Source organism: Molossus molossus, unplaced genomic scaffold (assembly GCF_014108415.1).
Source record: "Molossus molossus isolate mMolMol1 unplaced genomic scaffold, mMolMol1.p scaffold_m16_p_13, whole genome shotgun sequence".
NCBI lineage: Eukaryota > Metazoa > Chordata > Mammalia > Chiroptera > Molossidae > Molossus > Molossus molossus.
The window spans coordinates 18,267,138-18,280,704 of record NW_023425348.1 but is presented as its reverse complement, the minus strand read 5'-3'; positions in this window follow the sequence as shown (position 1 = coordinate 18,280,704).

Here is a 13,567-nt window from a genome sequence, read left to right as displayed (position 1 = left end):
GAAGGCCTGGCCGAGGTGGGGGGTGTCAGGAGTGGGATGAAGAGGGTCAGTGAAGGGCGAGAGGGGGGAACATCTGTAATACTTTTAACAATAAAGATAAATTAAATAAATAAATGCACAAATAAGTAAAACATGTACAAATTAGATAAATCAATGTAGCAAAAAAACCCAACATTTTTTAAAAATCCTCACCCAAGCATATTTTTCTATTTATCTTCAGACAAAGTGGGAGGGGGAGAGAGGAAGAGAAAGGGAGAGAGAGAGAAACATCAATGTGAGAGGGACACATCAACTTGTTGCCTCCCACACAACCCTGACCAGGACCAGGAACAAATTGCAACCAAGGTACATGCCCTTGGCTGGGATCGAACCTGGAACCCATTGGTCTGTGGGCTGACGCTCCACCACTGAGCCAAACTTTCCAGGGCCAAAAAATTTCTTTTGATCAAAGTCTGCAGACAGAAACAAATAACTTTTTTCATTTCAGATTTTTAGGAAAATGCCAAAGAAGTATAATTACATTACATTATTGCAGGAAAAAAATCCATATGACATATGTAATATGAAAAGATTCCTTAAAGGAAAGAGAGGTGGAGGAAACAACATAAAGACTCACCTCAGAGCCATTAAAAACATGACATGGGTCAACAAAGGAATCCCCATGCACAGACAGGGACAAAGCGACGTCTGGTATGTCCTAGTAAACTTGATGCTTATCCCAGCTCCCCTGTGGTTTTCTTCTGGATCAAAATAAGAAAAAAATACAAATTCATTCTTTCTCATGTCTGCATAAGAAGCACATTCCCCCTCCCCTCTGCCTAAGACCAGATCTCAAGAATTATGTTTTTATAAAGTGGCCACTGCAGTTACAAGCATTGTGTGTCCCTTCCTTTATTCGTTCAGGAACAGAGAGACTAAGTTCCATTTGTTCTTACATTCACTTATCCATTTATCACCCAACAAATATTTATTAAGAGGAACCATATGCCAAGCTCTATCTAGTTGGTGAAGATAAGGGGGAAAGAAGGCATTTTTCCACCCAGCAAGAACCTCACAACCTCATAGGGGAGACAGCCATCTGTGCAATAAATTGCAGAATCACCCTGAGTGTCTTCTTTCCTTCACTCCCAACACCAAGTCCTGTTGTCTGAACCTCCAGAGTGCATCCTCACATGTCCACTTCACTCCAGTTCTGCTGCCTACACCTGGATGCTCTGTCCTGTGATTCCTTTTCCTCACAAGAACCAAAAAATCTTTACAAGAATGCAAGTTCTATCATGTCACTATGCTGCTAAAAGTCTTCCAATCATTTCCAATTGAATTGAAAATAAGACACATTTCTTACCAGACCTACCAGGCATCAACTGACCTCTCCCTCTTCTGCCCTAATACCTTTGTCCTGGTGGCCCCTGCAGTCCCTTCACATTAGCTTCCTTCCTGAAGCTCATCCCTCCCTTGGGGTCTTTGCACTCTCTCTGCGATCACTCCACTTCTGCCTGAAAATCTTCCTTTGATCTTTGCACCACTCCTGGGCCCTCAGCACAAATGCTCCCACCTTGGAAAGGCCTTTCCTAAACACCACGTGTAAAATATGCCTCTTGTAATTTCTATGTTGCACATAACCCCATTTTACTTTTCATGGCATTTTTTGCTGTCTGAAAATATCTTGTTTATAGCCTTGCTCTTTGTTGATAAGCAGAGACTGAACTGTCTTGTTCCCCCTCATCCCCTGGACACAGGCCAGTATCAATATGTATTTGTAAAATAAACAAATAAATACATGTCACAGAAGTATTAGTGTGTATTTGTACCATCCTCTCTACTGTCCACATTATTTGTAGATTAATCCTAACTCTAACAGAAATAGAATCATAATAGAGGTAGGTACAAGAGTAAAAGGGGTGTTAGAGTTCTGTAGCCCTCTGCCCTTCCAGAGCATTCTTTTTTATTAGTATTATTTTATTTATTTATTTTTGTTACATATGTTTCTTTTTCCCCCATTGACACCCTCCTCCCATTCCCTACCCACCACGTCCCCAGCTTTATTGTCCATGTCCATTGGTTATGCATACATGCATATAAATTTTGTGGCTTATCTCCCTCCCCACCAACTCTTCTTCTGGGGATTGTCAGTCTATACCCTACTACCACGTCTCTGGGACTACCCTGTTCTTCAGACTGTTACGTTCATTATATTCCACAAATAAGTAAGAACATATGATATTTGTCTTTATCTGCCTGCCTTGTTTCTCTTAGGATAATATTTTACAAATCCCTCCATGTTGTCTCAACGAATAAGAGATCTCCCTTTCATACAGCTGCATAGTCCTCCATTGTGTATATGTACCACCACTTTTTTATCCATCTGTCTACTTATGGAAACTTGGGCTGTTTCCAGATTTTATCTATTGTAAATAATGCTGCTATGAACATGGGGGTACATATATTCTTTCTGATTGGTGTTTCAGGCTTCTTAGGGTACATTAATAAAAGTGGAATCACTGGGTCATATGGCAATTCAATTTTCAAGTTTTTTGAGGTAACACCATAGTGTTTTCCATAGTGGCTGCACCAGTCTGCATTCCCTCCAGCAGTGTATGAGAGTCCCCTTTTCTCCACACCCTTACCAACACTTGTTGTTTGATGATTTGTTGATGGCGGCCATTCTGACAGGTGTGAGGTGATACCTCATTGTTGTTTTAATTTGCATCTCTCTGATGATTAGTGATGTTGAGCATTTCTTCATATGTCTCTTGGCCATTTCTATGTCCTGTTTGGAGAGGTGTCTATTCAGCTCCTCTGCCTATTTTTTAAATGGGTTCTTTGTATTCCTTTTGTTGAGTTCTATGAGTACTCTGTATATTTTGGGAATTTAACGCCTTATCTGATGTATCATTGGCTATGATGCTCTCCCATACAGTGGGTTGCCTTTCCATTTTGATGGTTGTTTCTTTTGCTGTGCAGAAGCTTTTTAGTTTGATGTAGTCCCATGTGTTCATTTTCTCCTTTGTTTCTGTTGCCTTAGGTAATGTATCAGTGAAAATTCTGCTGTGTATGATGTCTGAAATTTTGTTGCCTACATTTTCTTCTAGGATTTTTATGGATTCATGGGTCACATTTAAGTCTTTTACTCATTTTGAGTTTATTCTTGTGTATGGTGTAAGTTGATGGTCTAGTTTAATTTTTTTGCATGTAGCTGTCTCCAATTTTCCCAACACCATTTATTAAAGAGGCCATCTTTACTCCATTGTATGCTCTTGCCACCTTTCTTGAATATTACTTGAGCATAATGTTTTGGGTCAATTTCTAGATTCTCTGTTCTATTCCATTGATCTATGTGTCTCTTCTTGTGCCAGTAGCAGGCTGTTTTGATTACAGTTAGCTTTGTAGTATAACCTGATATCTGGTATTGTGAATCACTCCTACTTTGTCCTTTTTTTTCAAGATTGCTATGACCATTTAGGGTCTTTTTTGGTTCCATATGAACATTGAAAGTATTTGTTCTAAGTCTGTGAAGAATGTCATTGGTATTTTGATGGGGATTGCATTGAATCTATAGATTGCTTTGGGTAGTATGGACATTTTAATGATGTTAATTCTTCCAATCCATGAACAGGGTATGTGCTTCCACTTTTTTATATCTTCCTCTATTTCTTTTTTCAATGACCTGTAGTTTTCTGAAGGTATGTTCTTTACTTCTTTGGTTAAGGTTATTCCTAGATATCTTAATTTTTTGCCACAATAGTAAATGGGATTGTTTTTTTAGTTTCTCTTTCTGTGAGTTCATCATTGGTGTATAAAATGCTGTTGATTTCTTGACATTAATTTTATATACTGCTACTTTGCCAAATTCATTTTTTAAGTCTAGTAGATTTTTGATGGAGTCTTTAGGGTTTTCTATGCATAATATCATGTCATCTGTGAATAATGACAGTTTCACTTCCTCCTTTTCAATTTGGATCCCTTTTATTTTTTTTTCATGTCTGATTGCTGTTGCTAAGACTTCCAGTACTATGTTAAATAAGAGTGGTGAAAATGTTTTGTTCATGGTTTTAAGGAAAATGCTTTTAGTTTTTGTCCACTGAGTAAGATATTGACTGTAGGTCTTTATTATATGGCCTTTATTATGTTGCAATATGTTTCTTTTATTCCCAAATTACTGAGCATTTCTATCAGAAATGGGTGCTGGATTTTGTCAAATGTTTTTTTCAGCATCTATTGATAAGATTATACAATTTTTATCTTTCGTTTTGTTTATGTGATGTATCACATTTATTGATTTCTGAATATTGTATAAGCCTTGCATTCCTGGGATGAATCCCACTTGATCATGGTGAATACTTTTTGATGTATTTCTGTATCCAATTTGCTAGTATTTTGCTCAGGATTTAGGCATTTATGTTTATCAGGGATATTGGCTTGTAGTTTTCTTTCTTTGTAGTGTCTTTTTCTGGTTTTGGAATTAGAATCATGCTGGCCTAATAAAACGATTTTGGAACTCTTTCTTCTTCTTGCATGTTTTGAAATAGTTTGAGGAGAATGGGTGTTAGTTCTTCTTTTAATGCTTGGTAAAACTCCCCCATGAAGATGTCTGGGCCTGGGCTTTTGTTTGCTGGGAGAGTCCTGATAACCTCTTCAATTTCCTTAGTTGTTATTGGTCTGTTCACGTTTTCTATCTCTTCCCGGTCTAGTTTTAGAAGACTGTGTGTTTCTAGAAATTTGACCATTTCACTTAGATTGTCGAATTTGTTGGCATATAGTTGTTCATAGTAGCTGTTAAAGATCTTTTGTATTTATGTGGTGTCAGTTGTTACTTCTCCTCTTTCATTTCTGATTTTGTGTATTTGAGTTCTCTCTCTTTGTTTCTTGGTGAGTCTAGCTAAGGGTCCATCAATCTTGTTTATCTTTTCGAAAAACCAGCTCTTTGTTTCATTGATCCTTTGAATTGCTTTTTGGACTCTATGTCGTTTATTTCTGCTCTGAGCTTTACTATTTCCTTCCTTCTACTTGCTCTGGGGTTTTCTTTTGTTTGTTTTCTAATTCTTTAAGTTGTGAGGTTAGACAGTCAATTAGAAATTTGTCTTGTTTCTTGAGGTAGGCCTGTAGTGCTATGAACTTCCCGCTCAGAACTGCTTTTGCTGCATCCCATAGATTTTGTGTTGTTGTGTTCATTTTCATTGGTTTCCAGGTAGTTTTTAATTTCTTCCCTGCTTTTCTTGGTAACCCATTCATTGTTTAATAACATGCTATTTAGCCTCCATGAGTTCAAATGTCTTTGCATGTTCTTGTTGCAATTGAGTTCTAGTTTCATGCCATTGTGATCTGAGAAGATGCTTGATATAATTTCAATCTTCTTGAACTTGTAGAGACTTAGTTTGTGCCCTAACATGTGGTCTATCTTTGAGAATGCCCCATGTCCACTTGAGAAGAATGTGAATTCTGCAGTTTTGGGGTGTAATTCTCTGTAGATATCTATGAAATCCATTTCTCCCTGGAGTCTTTCAGATTTTTAATATATTTTGGTGTTCCTATATTGTGTGCATATATGTTTACCAAGGTTATATCTTACTGTTGTATAGATCCTTTCAATATTATGCAGTGGCCTTCTTTGTCTCTAGTTATGGCCTTCATTTTGAAATCTATTTTATCAGATATGAGTATTGCTACCCCTGCTTTTTTTTCCATTTTGTTCCAGTTGCTTGAAGATTTTGTTTCTATCCCTTCACTTTCAACCTGTGTGAGTCTTTTGTTGTGAGGTGGGTCTCTTATAAACAACATGTATATGAGTCATGCTTTCTTATCCAATCAGCTACTCTGTGTCTTTTTATTGGAGCATTCAGTCCATTTACATTTAAGGTGATTATTGGTATGTACTTATTTATTGCCATTTTGGTTTACTGTGGTTATATATTTTTTTCCTATTTCTACTAATTACAGCAGTCCTTTTAACATTTCTTGCAATGTTTGTTTGGTGTTAATATGTTCCCGTAGCCTTTTTTTTTTGGTCTGGGAACCTTTTTATTTGACCTTCTATTTTGAATGATAACCTTGCTGGGTAGAGTAATCTTGGATTCAGATTGCTGTTTTTCATGACCTTCATTACTTCATGCCATTCCCTTCTGGCTTGTAGTATTTCTGTTGAGAAGTTAACTGAAAGCTTTATGGGGGTTCTTTTGTAGGTAACCTGTTGCTTATCTCACTGCCTTCAGGAGTCTCTCTTTGTCTTTGATTTTTGGCATTTTAATTATTATGTGTCTTGGTGTGGGGCTGTTTGGTTTCTTCTTACTTGGTGCTCTCTGTTGTTCTTGAACTTGAATGCCTTCTTCTTCACCAAGTTAGGAAAGTTTTCTATCACTATTTCTTTAAATATATCCTCTAACCCTTGCTCATTTTCTTCTACTTCAGGGACTCCTGTGATGCAAATATTATTACGTTTCCAGTTGTTCCACAGTTCTCTTAAGCTGTCTTTCTGTTTTTTTATTGTTGTTTTTTTTTTTCCATTTGGTTTTCTGATTGATTGATTTTTTCCTACCCTGTCTTCTAATTCACTGATCCAGTCCTCAGCTTCCTCTACTCTGCTGTTTAGTCCTTCCAATGTGTTCTTTATTTCTGCTATGTCTGTGCTGATATGTTTATATCCCCATAATTGATGATTGGTAAGTTATTGTGCTGTCTTGTTTATGGCTTTATAATTGATGATTGGGAAAGTCACTTCATACCCTCTAACTGAACCTGTTTTGTAAAGAATTTAATCAACAGGATAGAGATCAAAATAACCTCAGTAAATTTGAATACTCTCTGAACCAAGAAATTGTTGGAAGCCAGCTATGTGTCTGACAGAGTTCACAGAGCCTGGAAGTCTTGAGTCACAGACTCGACCTCTCCCACAATCTCAAGAAATTAGGCTTGCATTGTGTTTGTTTGTGAAGCTCAGGGCTAAGTGTGACCCAATGTAACTGGGTGTGCCTGGGTGTTTCTGGGTGGGCCTGTTATCTGCAAGGCAATCTAATTCTATACAGCACTGTTGTAGCCCTAGGCATTATATCAAGAGAGTCTATTTTCTTATATCATAAAACTTTTGCCGTAAGGTATAAAAAGCATGTAATAAAGCATATCGAAGCTGATCTCTGAGGACTCTATCACAGGGGGGTTCAGAATCAGATGCCAGCAGGCTAATAAATGGCTCTTATTTGGACTTGAATTCTCTAGTGGTCTTTCTTTGACTCTGTCGTGCCACAACATGTCATTCTTCATTTCCACTTGGATGGTTTTCAATGTTTCTATATCTTTACTCATGGTGTTGATGTCCTTACTCATGCTCTTGAACTTTCTCAGGATCATGGCTCTGAACTCTACCTCTGATAACTTGCTTAACTGCATTTCATTGATCTCATCTTCAATAGAGTTCTCTTGTTATTTCATTTGGGATTTGTTTCTTTGTTTCACCATTTTGGCTAACTCAGTGTGTTTTGGAGCCTACCAAATTTTCCCTGTGGGTGTTGGTGTTCTGCTGTTTGTGGCTCCCTCTACTGGGTTTGGATGAGTGTGGGAGGGCCCACATTAAACACCACTGTCAAGTCTTACTTTTCTGGGTAGATTTGAAAGCCCAGGATAGGTTCATTTATCCTCTAGCTTTTTGTCTGGGGGCAATTAGTCTCAGTTACTCAGGGCCTTGGAATATAGCCCTCTGGTGAGATTTCCAGAGGATGGGACAGATGCTGGTTGTTAATGAGCCTTAATTTGCACTTCTTTGCCTCACCTGGGAAAGGCTGAATCTCCGACGGAGGGGCAGCTCTTTCTGCCCACAGCTCTGGGAAGGAGCAAGCTGGCCATCGTCCTTTTTGGCTGCAAGTAAGCAAAAACTCTGAGTGCCCTCCATGTCCCAAGTTTCCCCACAGAGTTCCAGTCCAGTCCACCCTCCTTCTGCCAGAGCCCAAGGTGAGTGGCTGTAGCCAATCTAGTGCTCTGTCTTAGCTCTCTGCACTGTGGTGTGGGCTTGGGATTTTAATCCCGGGGGCACTGCTCACAGCTAAGACCACTGCTGTCCATGGGCTCCCAGCCCACCACCTTCTCATGCCTCCACAGATCCTACCAGTGTCCCTGGTTATATGGTACTTTCCCATTGCTTTTCTGTTGCTTTTTTCCAATGATTTGCCTTTATTTAACTTTTAAATCCCGTTTGGTCCTGGGAGATCATCTCTGTAGCTTCCATTCACTCTGCTGCCCTTAGGACCTAGTTTCAGAGTATTCTTCATTGGTGGTTTATTTATTTTTTTATTAGCCTTGTGAGGATCTCAATAAGCCCCGACTGTCCCTATAGAAAAATGTGCATTTGCACACACGCACACACACACACCAAAATGTACACACAATTTCAGGGTTATGTAGGGTGATTGACTGTCCAGTGTGCCCAGGACTGGGGATTTCCATGGACACAGGACTTGAAGTACTATTACCAAAACAGTCCTGAGAAAACCAGAACAGCTGGAAATCCTGGGTTTACATGCCCCCGGAAGCCCTTTGGGAATCACTTAAGTGCCCAATAATTCTTCCTGAAGGTTGTTAACATATCAGAAAATTTGAAATAGGTACTGAGCATCTATTAAGAGAGGTTAGAGAAGTGGAGCTGATGGAGGTAGCTTGGATGTGGGCAATTCTCTATGATAGAACTACATGTGTAACAGGAATTTAGAGAAAGCAGGTGCTAGAGATACAGTATCACTATTTGAAGTGACTTGATGGGCAAGTATTTACCACTTTTGATTATTGTATTAGTATAGTTATCCTTCCTTCCTTCCACTCATCCAAAATAGCCCACAGTCCAAGTGTTAGTGCTACAACTACCAAATGCCCGTTGGAGGTAGAGATGCTCTCATAATGCTGGGAATAAACAGGATAAAGAAAAATTAGGCTATCTCTTCTAAAAAGCCTTCTTTAACATGAGAAATTGTGGGAACCCAATAATCATCAGATACCAATAGTCAGGACTTATGAGTGATTTGTAGAGCTGAGTCATTTGGTCAACACAATCCCTAAGGAGACTAATAAAATAATTCCTTGCTCTTAGAGGAAGTTGTATAGTCACTTGGTATGATTCTGGAAAGCTACAGTTATATGGTTTTCATGATAATTTTTTTCAAAATGTAGTTATTGATCTTAGAGAGAAAAGAAGACAGAGAGAGAGAGAGAGAGGGAGAGAGAGAGAGAGAGAGAGAGAGAAAGAGAGAGAGAGAGACATTAACTTGTTGCTCCACCCACTTACACATTCATTGGTTGACTCTTGTATGTGCCCTGACCCCAGGGATAGAATCTACCACCTTGGTGTATTGGGACGATGCTCTAACCAACTGAGCTACCCAACCAGAGACATTTTTGTTATAATTTTTATGGCCTCTTTCTTTAAAAAAGAACACTAGTCTTAGTGGGTTTGAAAAAAACTTTCAGGAAGATTATAGGCATATATTATTTGGGTTAACAACTGGAAAGTTGCCTGGGGGCCTCTCACAGATAATTTACAGGGGAAATAATTTTAAGGCATTTTTTTTTTTAAGGCATAGTACTTGCTAAGCTGGTACTATGTGCGAGGAGGTCAAGACATGTCTACTTCCTTGGCCCAGTTGCCTGCAGTAGGGGCGAGTGATTCTAGTGAATATTACCAGTGCTTCTTAACATCTGGCTCTTTCCTGCCTGGTAGGCAACTAGGCACATGATCTCCTCTCTAGAAGGTGAGGCCATTGGCTAGATCTGTCCAATGAATCTATGAGCAGAAGTAATGCCCATCATTCCAGGCTAAAACACAAAAAAGTAGATGAAAGCTCCTCTTCCCCTACCATTGAGGAGGAAGACTTGTGTTGAGTTGGTGGAGCCACAGGACTGAGGTAGCCTACATCCTTGAGTTACCTTGTAGGGAATAGCTGTCCTAGGTCATCAGGACCCATACTGGATTCTGTGTGAATAAGAAATAAACTTTCGGTTAATTTGCTGCCTCAGTATAATCCGGTTGATTCTGACCTATACTGCCCCAAACCAAAAATCCAACTAAATGTGACCACAAGGGAAACTATTGCTTCTGCAATGACTTACTTGAAAGTTTTCCCCAGAAGAGGAGTTCATATGGATGTTAACAACCCAACTCAACTAACATTTACTTCCTAAGTACATGCAAGTAAGATGAACCATATGAACTTAGAGTTTGTACTCCCAAAGGTGACCATGATTGCTCCATTAGAGCTGCTCCATGTCTTGGCCTGGGTCTGAGAGCAGCTGAACAGAGAAGCCTAGAGTGCCCCACGTTGCTCTATATTTCTTCTATTCTTGCAAAACCTCCCCCACCATGATATCTAGGCACTGATTCTCAAACTTTTCCAGCTGCATGCCTGTGGCATCCATGGAGAATAAACAATTGAGTGCAGAGCTTGTCAGACACTTACATTTTCTTTGACCAATAATAATGTCTAACATTTATTAAGACACAATTGGTAGGGCATTCTATATTTTTTCAACTTCTTGCTGAAGCCTTCTCTGATCACCCTATTTAAAATCGCCAGCCCTCCTCATGCTATAACTCCTTATTCCCCTTCCCTACTTTTTTCTCCATTGCTCTTGTCATCTTCTAACATATTACACATTTTGCTTAGTTCTCATATGTACTGTTTGCTCCTCCCACTAGAATGTCAGCTCCACAAGGCAGAAATTGTGACCTCCTTTTTCACTGCTGTGTCTCTAGTGCCTAGAAGAGTTTCTAACACATAATAGGTGTTTGTTAACTCTGTTGAGTGCTCTGTAACCAGATGGAGAGTATATTATTCACCAGAAGTCTGCTGTGTGGACATGTGGGGTTGAGGTGGGGGTAAGGCAGGTGACCTCAAAGCACCTGCCAGTGACAGATTGGCCTGCAGTCCTCAGGTGCTAAGCACAAACCTCAGAATGAGCCCAGTACAAAGGGACAGGCACTGAGAAAAGGAGGCACAGAGAGAAGGGAGCAGCTGAGACTGTGTTGCATGCAATGCAGTCCCATCTGCATCTAGGACCTTAGAAAAATTACTAAATGTTTGAAATGTTGTGTTATTGGCCTTGTGGAAAACAGTGAAAGGATAGAACTTTGAATCTGGTTTTGACATGGGTCTGAGTGCTCTGGAGAGAAGAGAATCAAAGACCCATGAACACAAACCTTCTTCGTCCTGCTCCCAGCCCACTGGAAGGGCAGGGTACTGAACAGTTTAATAAAAACAACCAACACTTCCCTGTTTGGTTTTGCTCAGCAGTTATAGTGTCAGCCCATGGACCAAAGAGTTTCAGTTTGATTCCTGGTCAAGTACACATGCCTTGGTGGCAGGTTCGATCCCCAACCCCAGTGCAGGTCGAGTGGGAAGCAACCAATCGATGTGTCTCTTTCACATTGGTATTTCTCTCTCTCCCTCCTTACCTTCCATCATCTCTGTCATTTCTGTCCTTGCCTCCCTGCTGTGGCCACAGGTCTTTTGGGTGGCTCTCTATGGTTCTGGCTCTCCTTGGAGTATAAAATCAATCCTCCTTATAACCCTTCACTGAGCCCCTTTAAGCCTAGAGGTGGTAACAGTTTTCCACTTGTGTTAGTTTCTAGGAGTGCTGTTTCCTGTTAGGGCTCTCACTGATAAAAGACCCTTAAACAAGTGATGCAATTTTCAGAGTTTCAGTTTCTTTTTATGAAAATGGGGAGTATAATACCTACCAAAATGGTACTGTTATATTCTAATTATTCAATGGCAGTACCTGGCCCAAGGTAATTGGGCAACAGACAGTAGTCATTTAAATGATAATTATTATTATGAATACCCTCTGCCCTGAGGACCTCAAGCTCTGATCATCAATGGTATGTGATCAATGGTATCATCTTAAACAGCATGAATTTACTCCTCTTCAGTGACCCCAGTGAAAATAAAAAAGTGGGTCTGCATGGACTGCCCAGTGAACCCTTCACTTTTCACTAAGGTTGACCATTGGAAATAATAATAATAGCAATCTCACTATTTTTAGATCATAATTTTTAAATTTACCACAAACTGTGTCAAGTACTTGAATACACTAATTCTTGACAATGACCACTATAACTCAAAATGACCTGTTCAAGGTCTAACCCACATCTAACTCACATCTCTCTGTCCCCGAGGCCTGAGATGGGATGGGGCTATCTCCACTCCATGGAGGAAGCTGGCTTTTTTAGTGGTGTGTGTCTAACAATACAATGCTCACTTTCCTACTATGCCCCTAAATTGACTTCTTGTGCCACACAGGAGGCAAGCTAAGTCCCCTGGAGTGGCTAATGAGTGTAGTAACCCAGTTAAAGGGGCAGTGCTGAGTCTGAAGGTGGGCATGTTTGATTAAGCTGTGGGGGCTTCAAAGTGAGGTTGGGGGTCTATGGAGTCCATCAAGGGAAGCTTCTTGCCAGGAGCCACACAGAAGGATGAGGAAGTGGGGGGAGCCCTGCAGAGAGGAGGGCTGGCTGGAGAGAGTGAGAGGGGACAGGGAAGGTGGCAGGGCTAGCATAATAAAGGCGGCAGCAGGAGCGAGGCCTCTGCATCCCACATGAGTGATGGGGTTTCTACTAATGAGAAACCTGGAGAGACAGCAACCCGCAGAACCTCCGAGGCAGAAGGAACAGATCAGAGCACATCCCTGCCAAGACACTGCCAGAGAGCTTGGCTGCCTGAGGACAGGGAGTTCAAATTTGCTTTCTCATTAGCTAAAAAATTTGAAATAAATAAACACATATCTCTGGAGCCCACTTTATTACATTTGAGTCATCTCTCAGGAAGGTTGGGAGGGGGAAAGACACTCACTCATGTCTCAGAAGTGGAACCATTTTGAAAATACTTGAATAGACTATTTGACCACTTAGGAAAGGAAAGATGAGGTACTTAAAATTTCTCTCCTTTCCTCAACCCTCAAACTAAGAAAACACTCCATGTCTATGTCAACCTTTAAAAAAGCAAAGAAAAGAAACCCCCAGCCTTTCTTGCTGACTAAGAGAAAGAGGGGCAGCAGCTACATCAGGTTCAAAGGTGGCCTGGTAGAGGAAGTGCGCCGCAGGGAGCTGGGAGCCTCCCCTGGCCTCACACACTCAGTGCGGGGACTCTGTCATAGAACAGGTTCTAAAGATGGGCTTTGGAAACCTCCAGCTAAACCCTACACTGAATGAATACTTGTAAGTTTTTACCTGGTTAGCCATGTTAGCTGGACTATCCCTGCTTCTAGCAAGCCAGATAAAAGTGGCTTCCCTCCTCTTCAGATCAATGAGAAGGTTACATTCTCTTGGTGTTCTTTGGGTTGTCCTCAGTGTTGGGATCATTTTATCATCCTGCATAGCCATCCCTGGTGTACAAAAGGCTAAGATGTAAAACTAGGCTCCTTCCTTGATCCCTACAAAAAGACCCATTTCATAGGACATATTGCATGTGTAGTGAAATCAGGTAGGAACTTTGAGGGTTAGAGGAGGAGTTAATGAGACAGGCTAGTGAGCCAGGACAAGTGGACTAGGGAAACTGAGACAGTTAAACGGCCAAGCAGTTTATAGCCACCCAGTAAACTG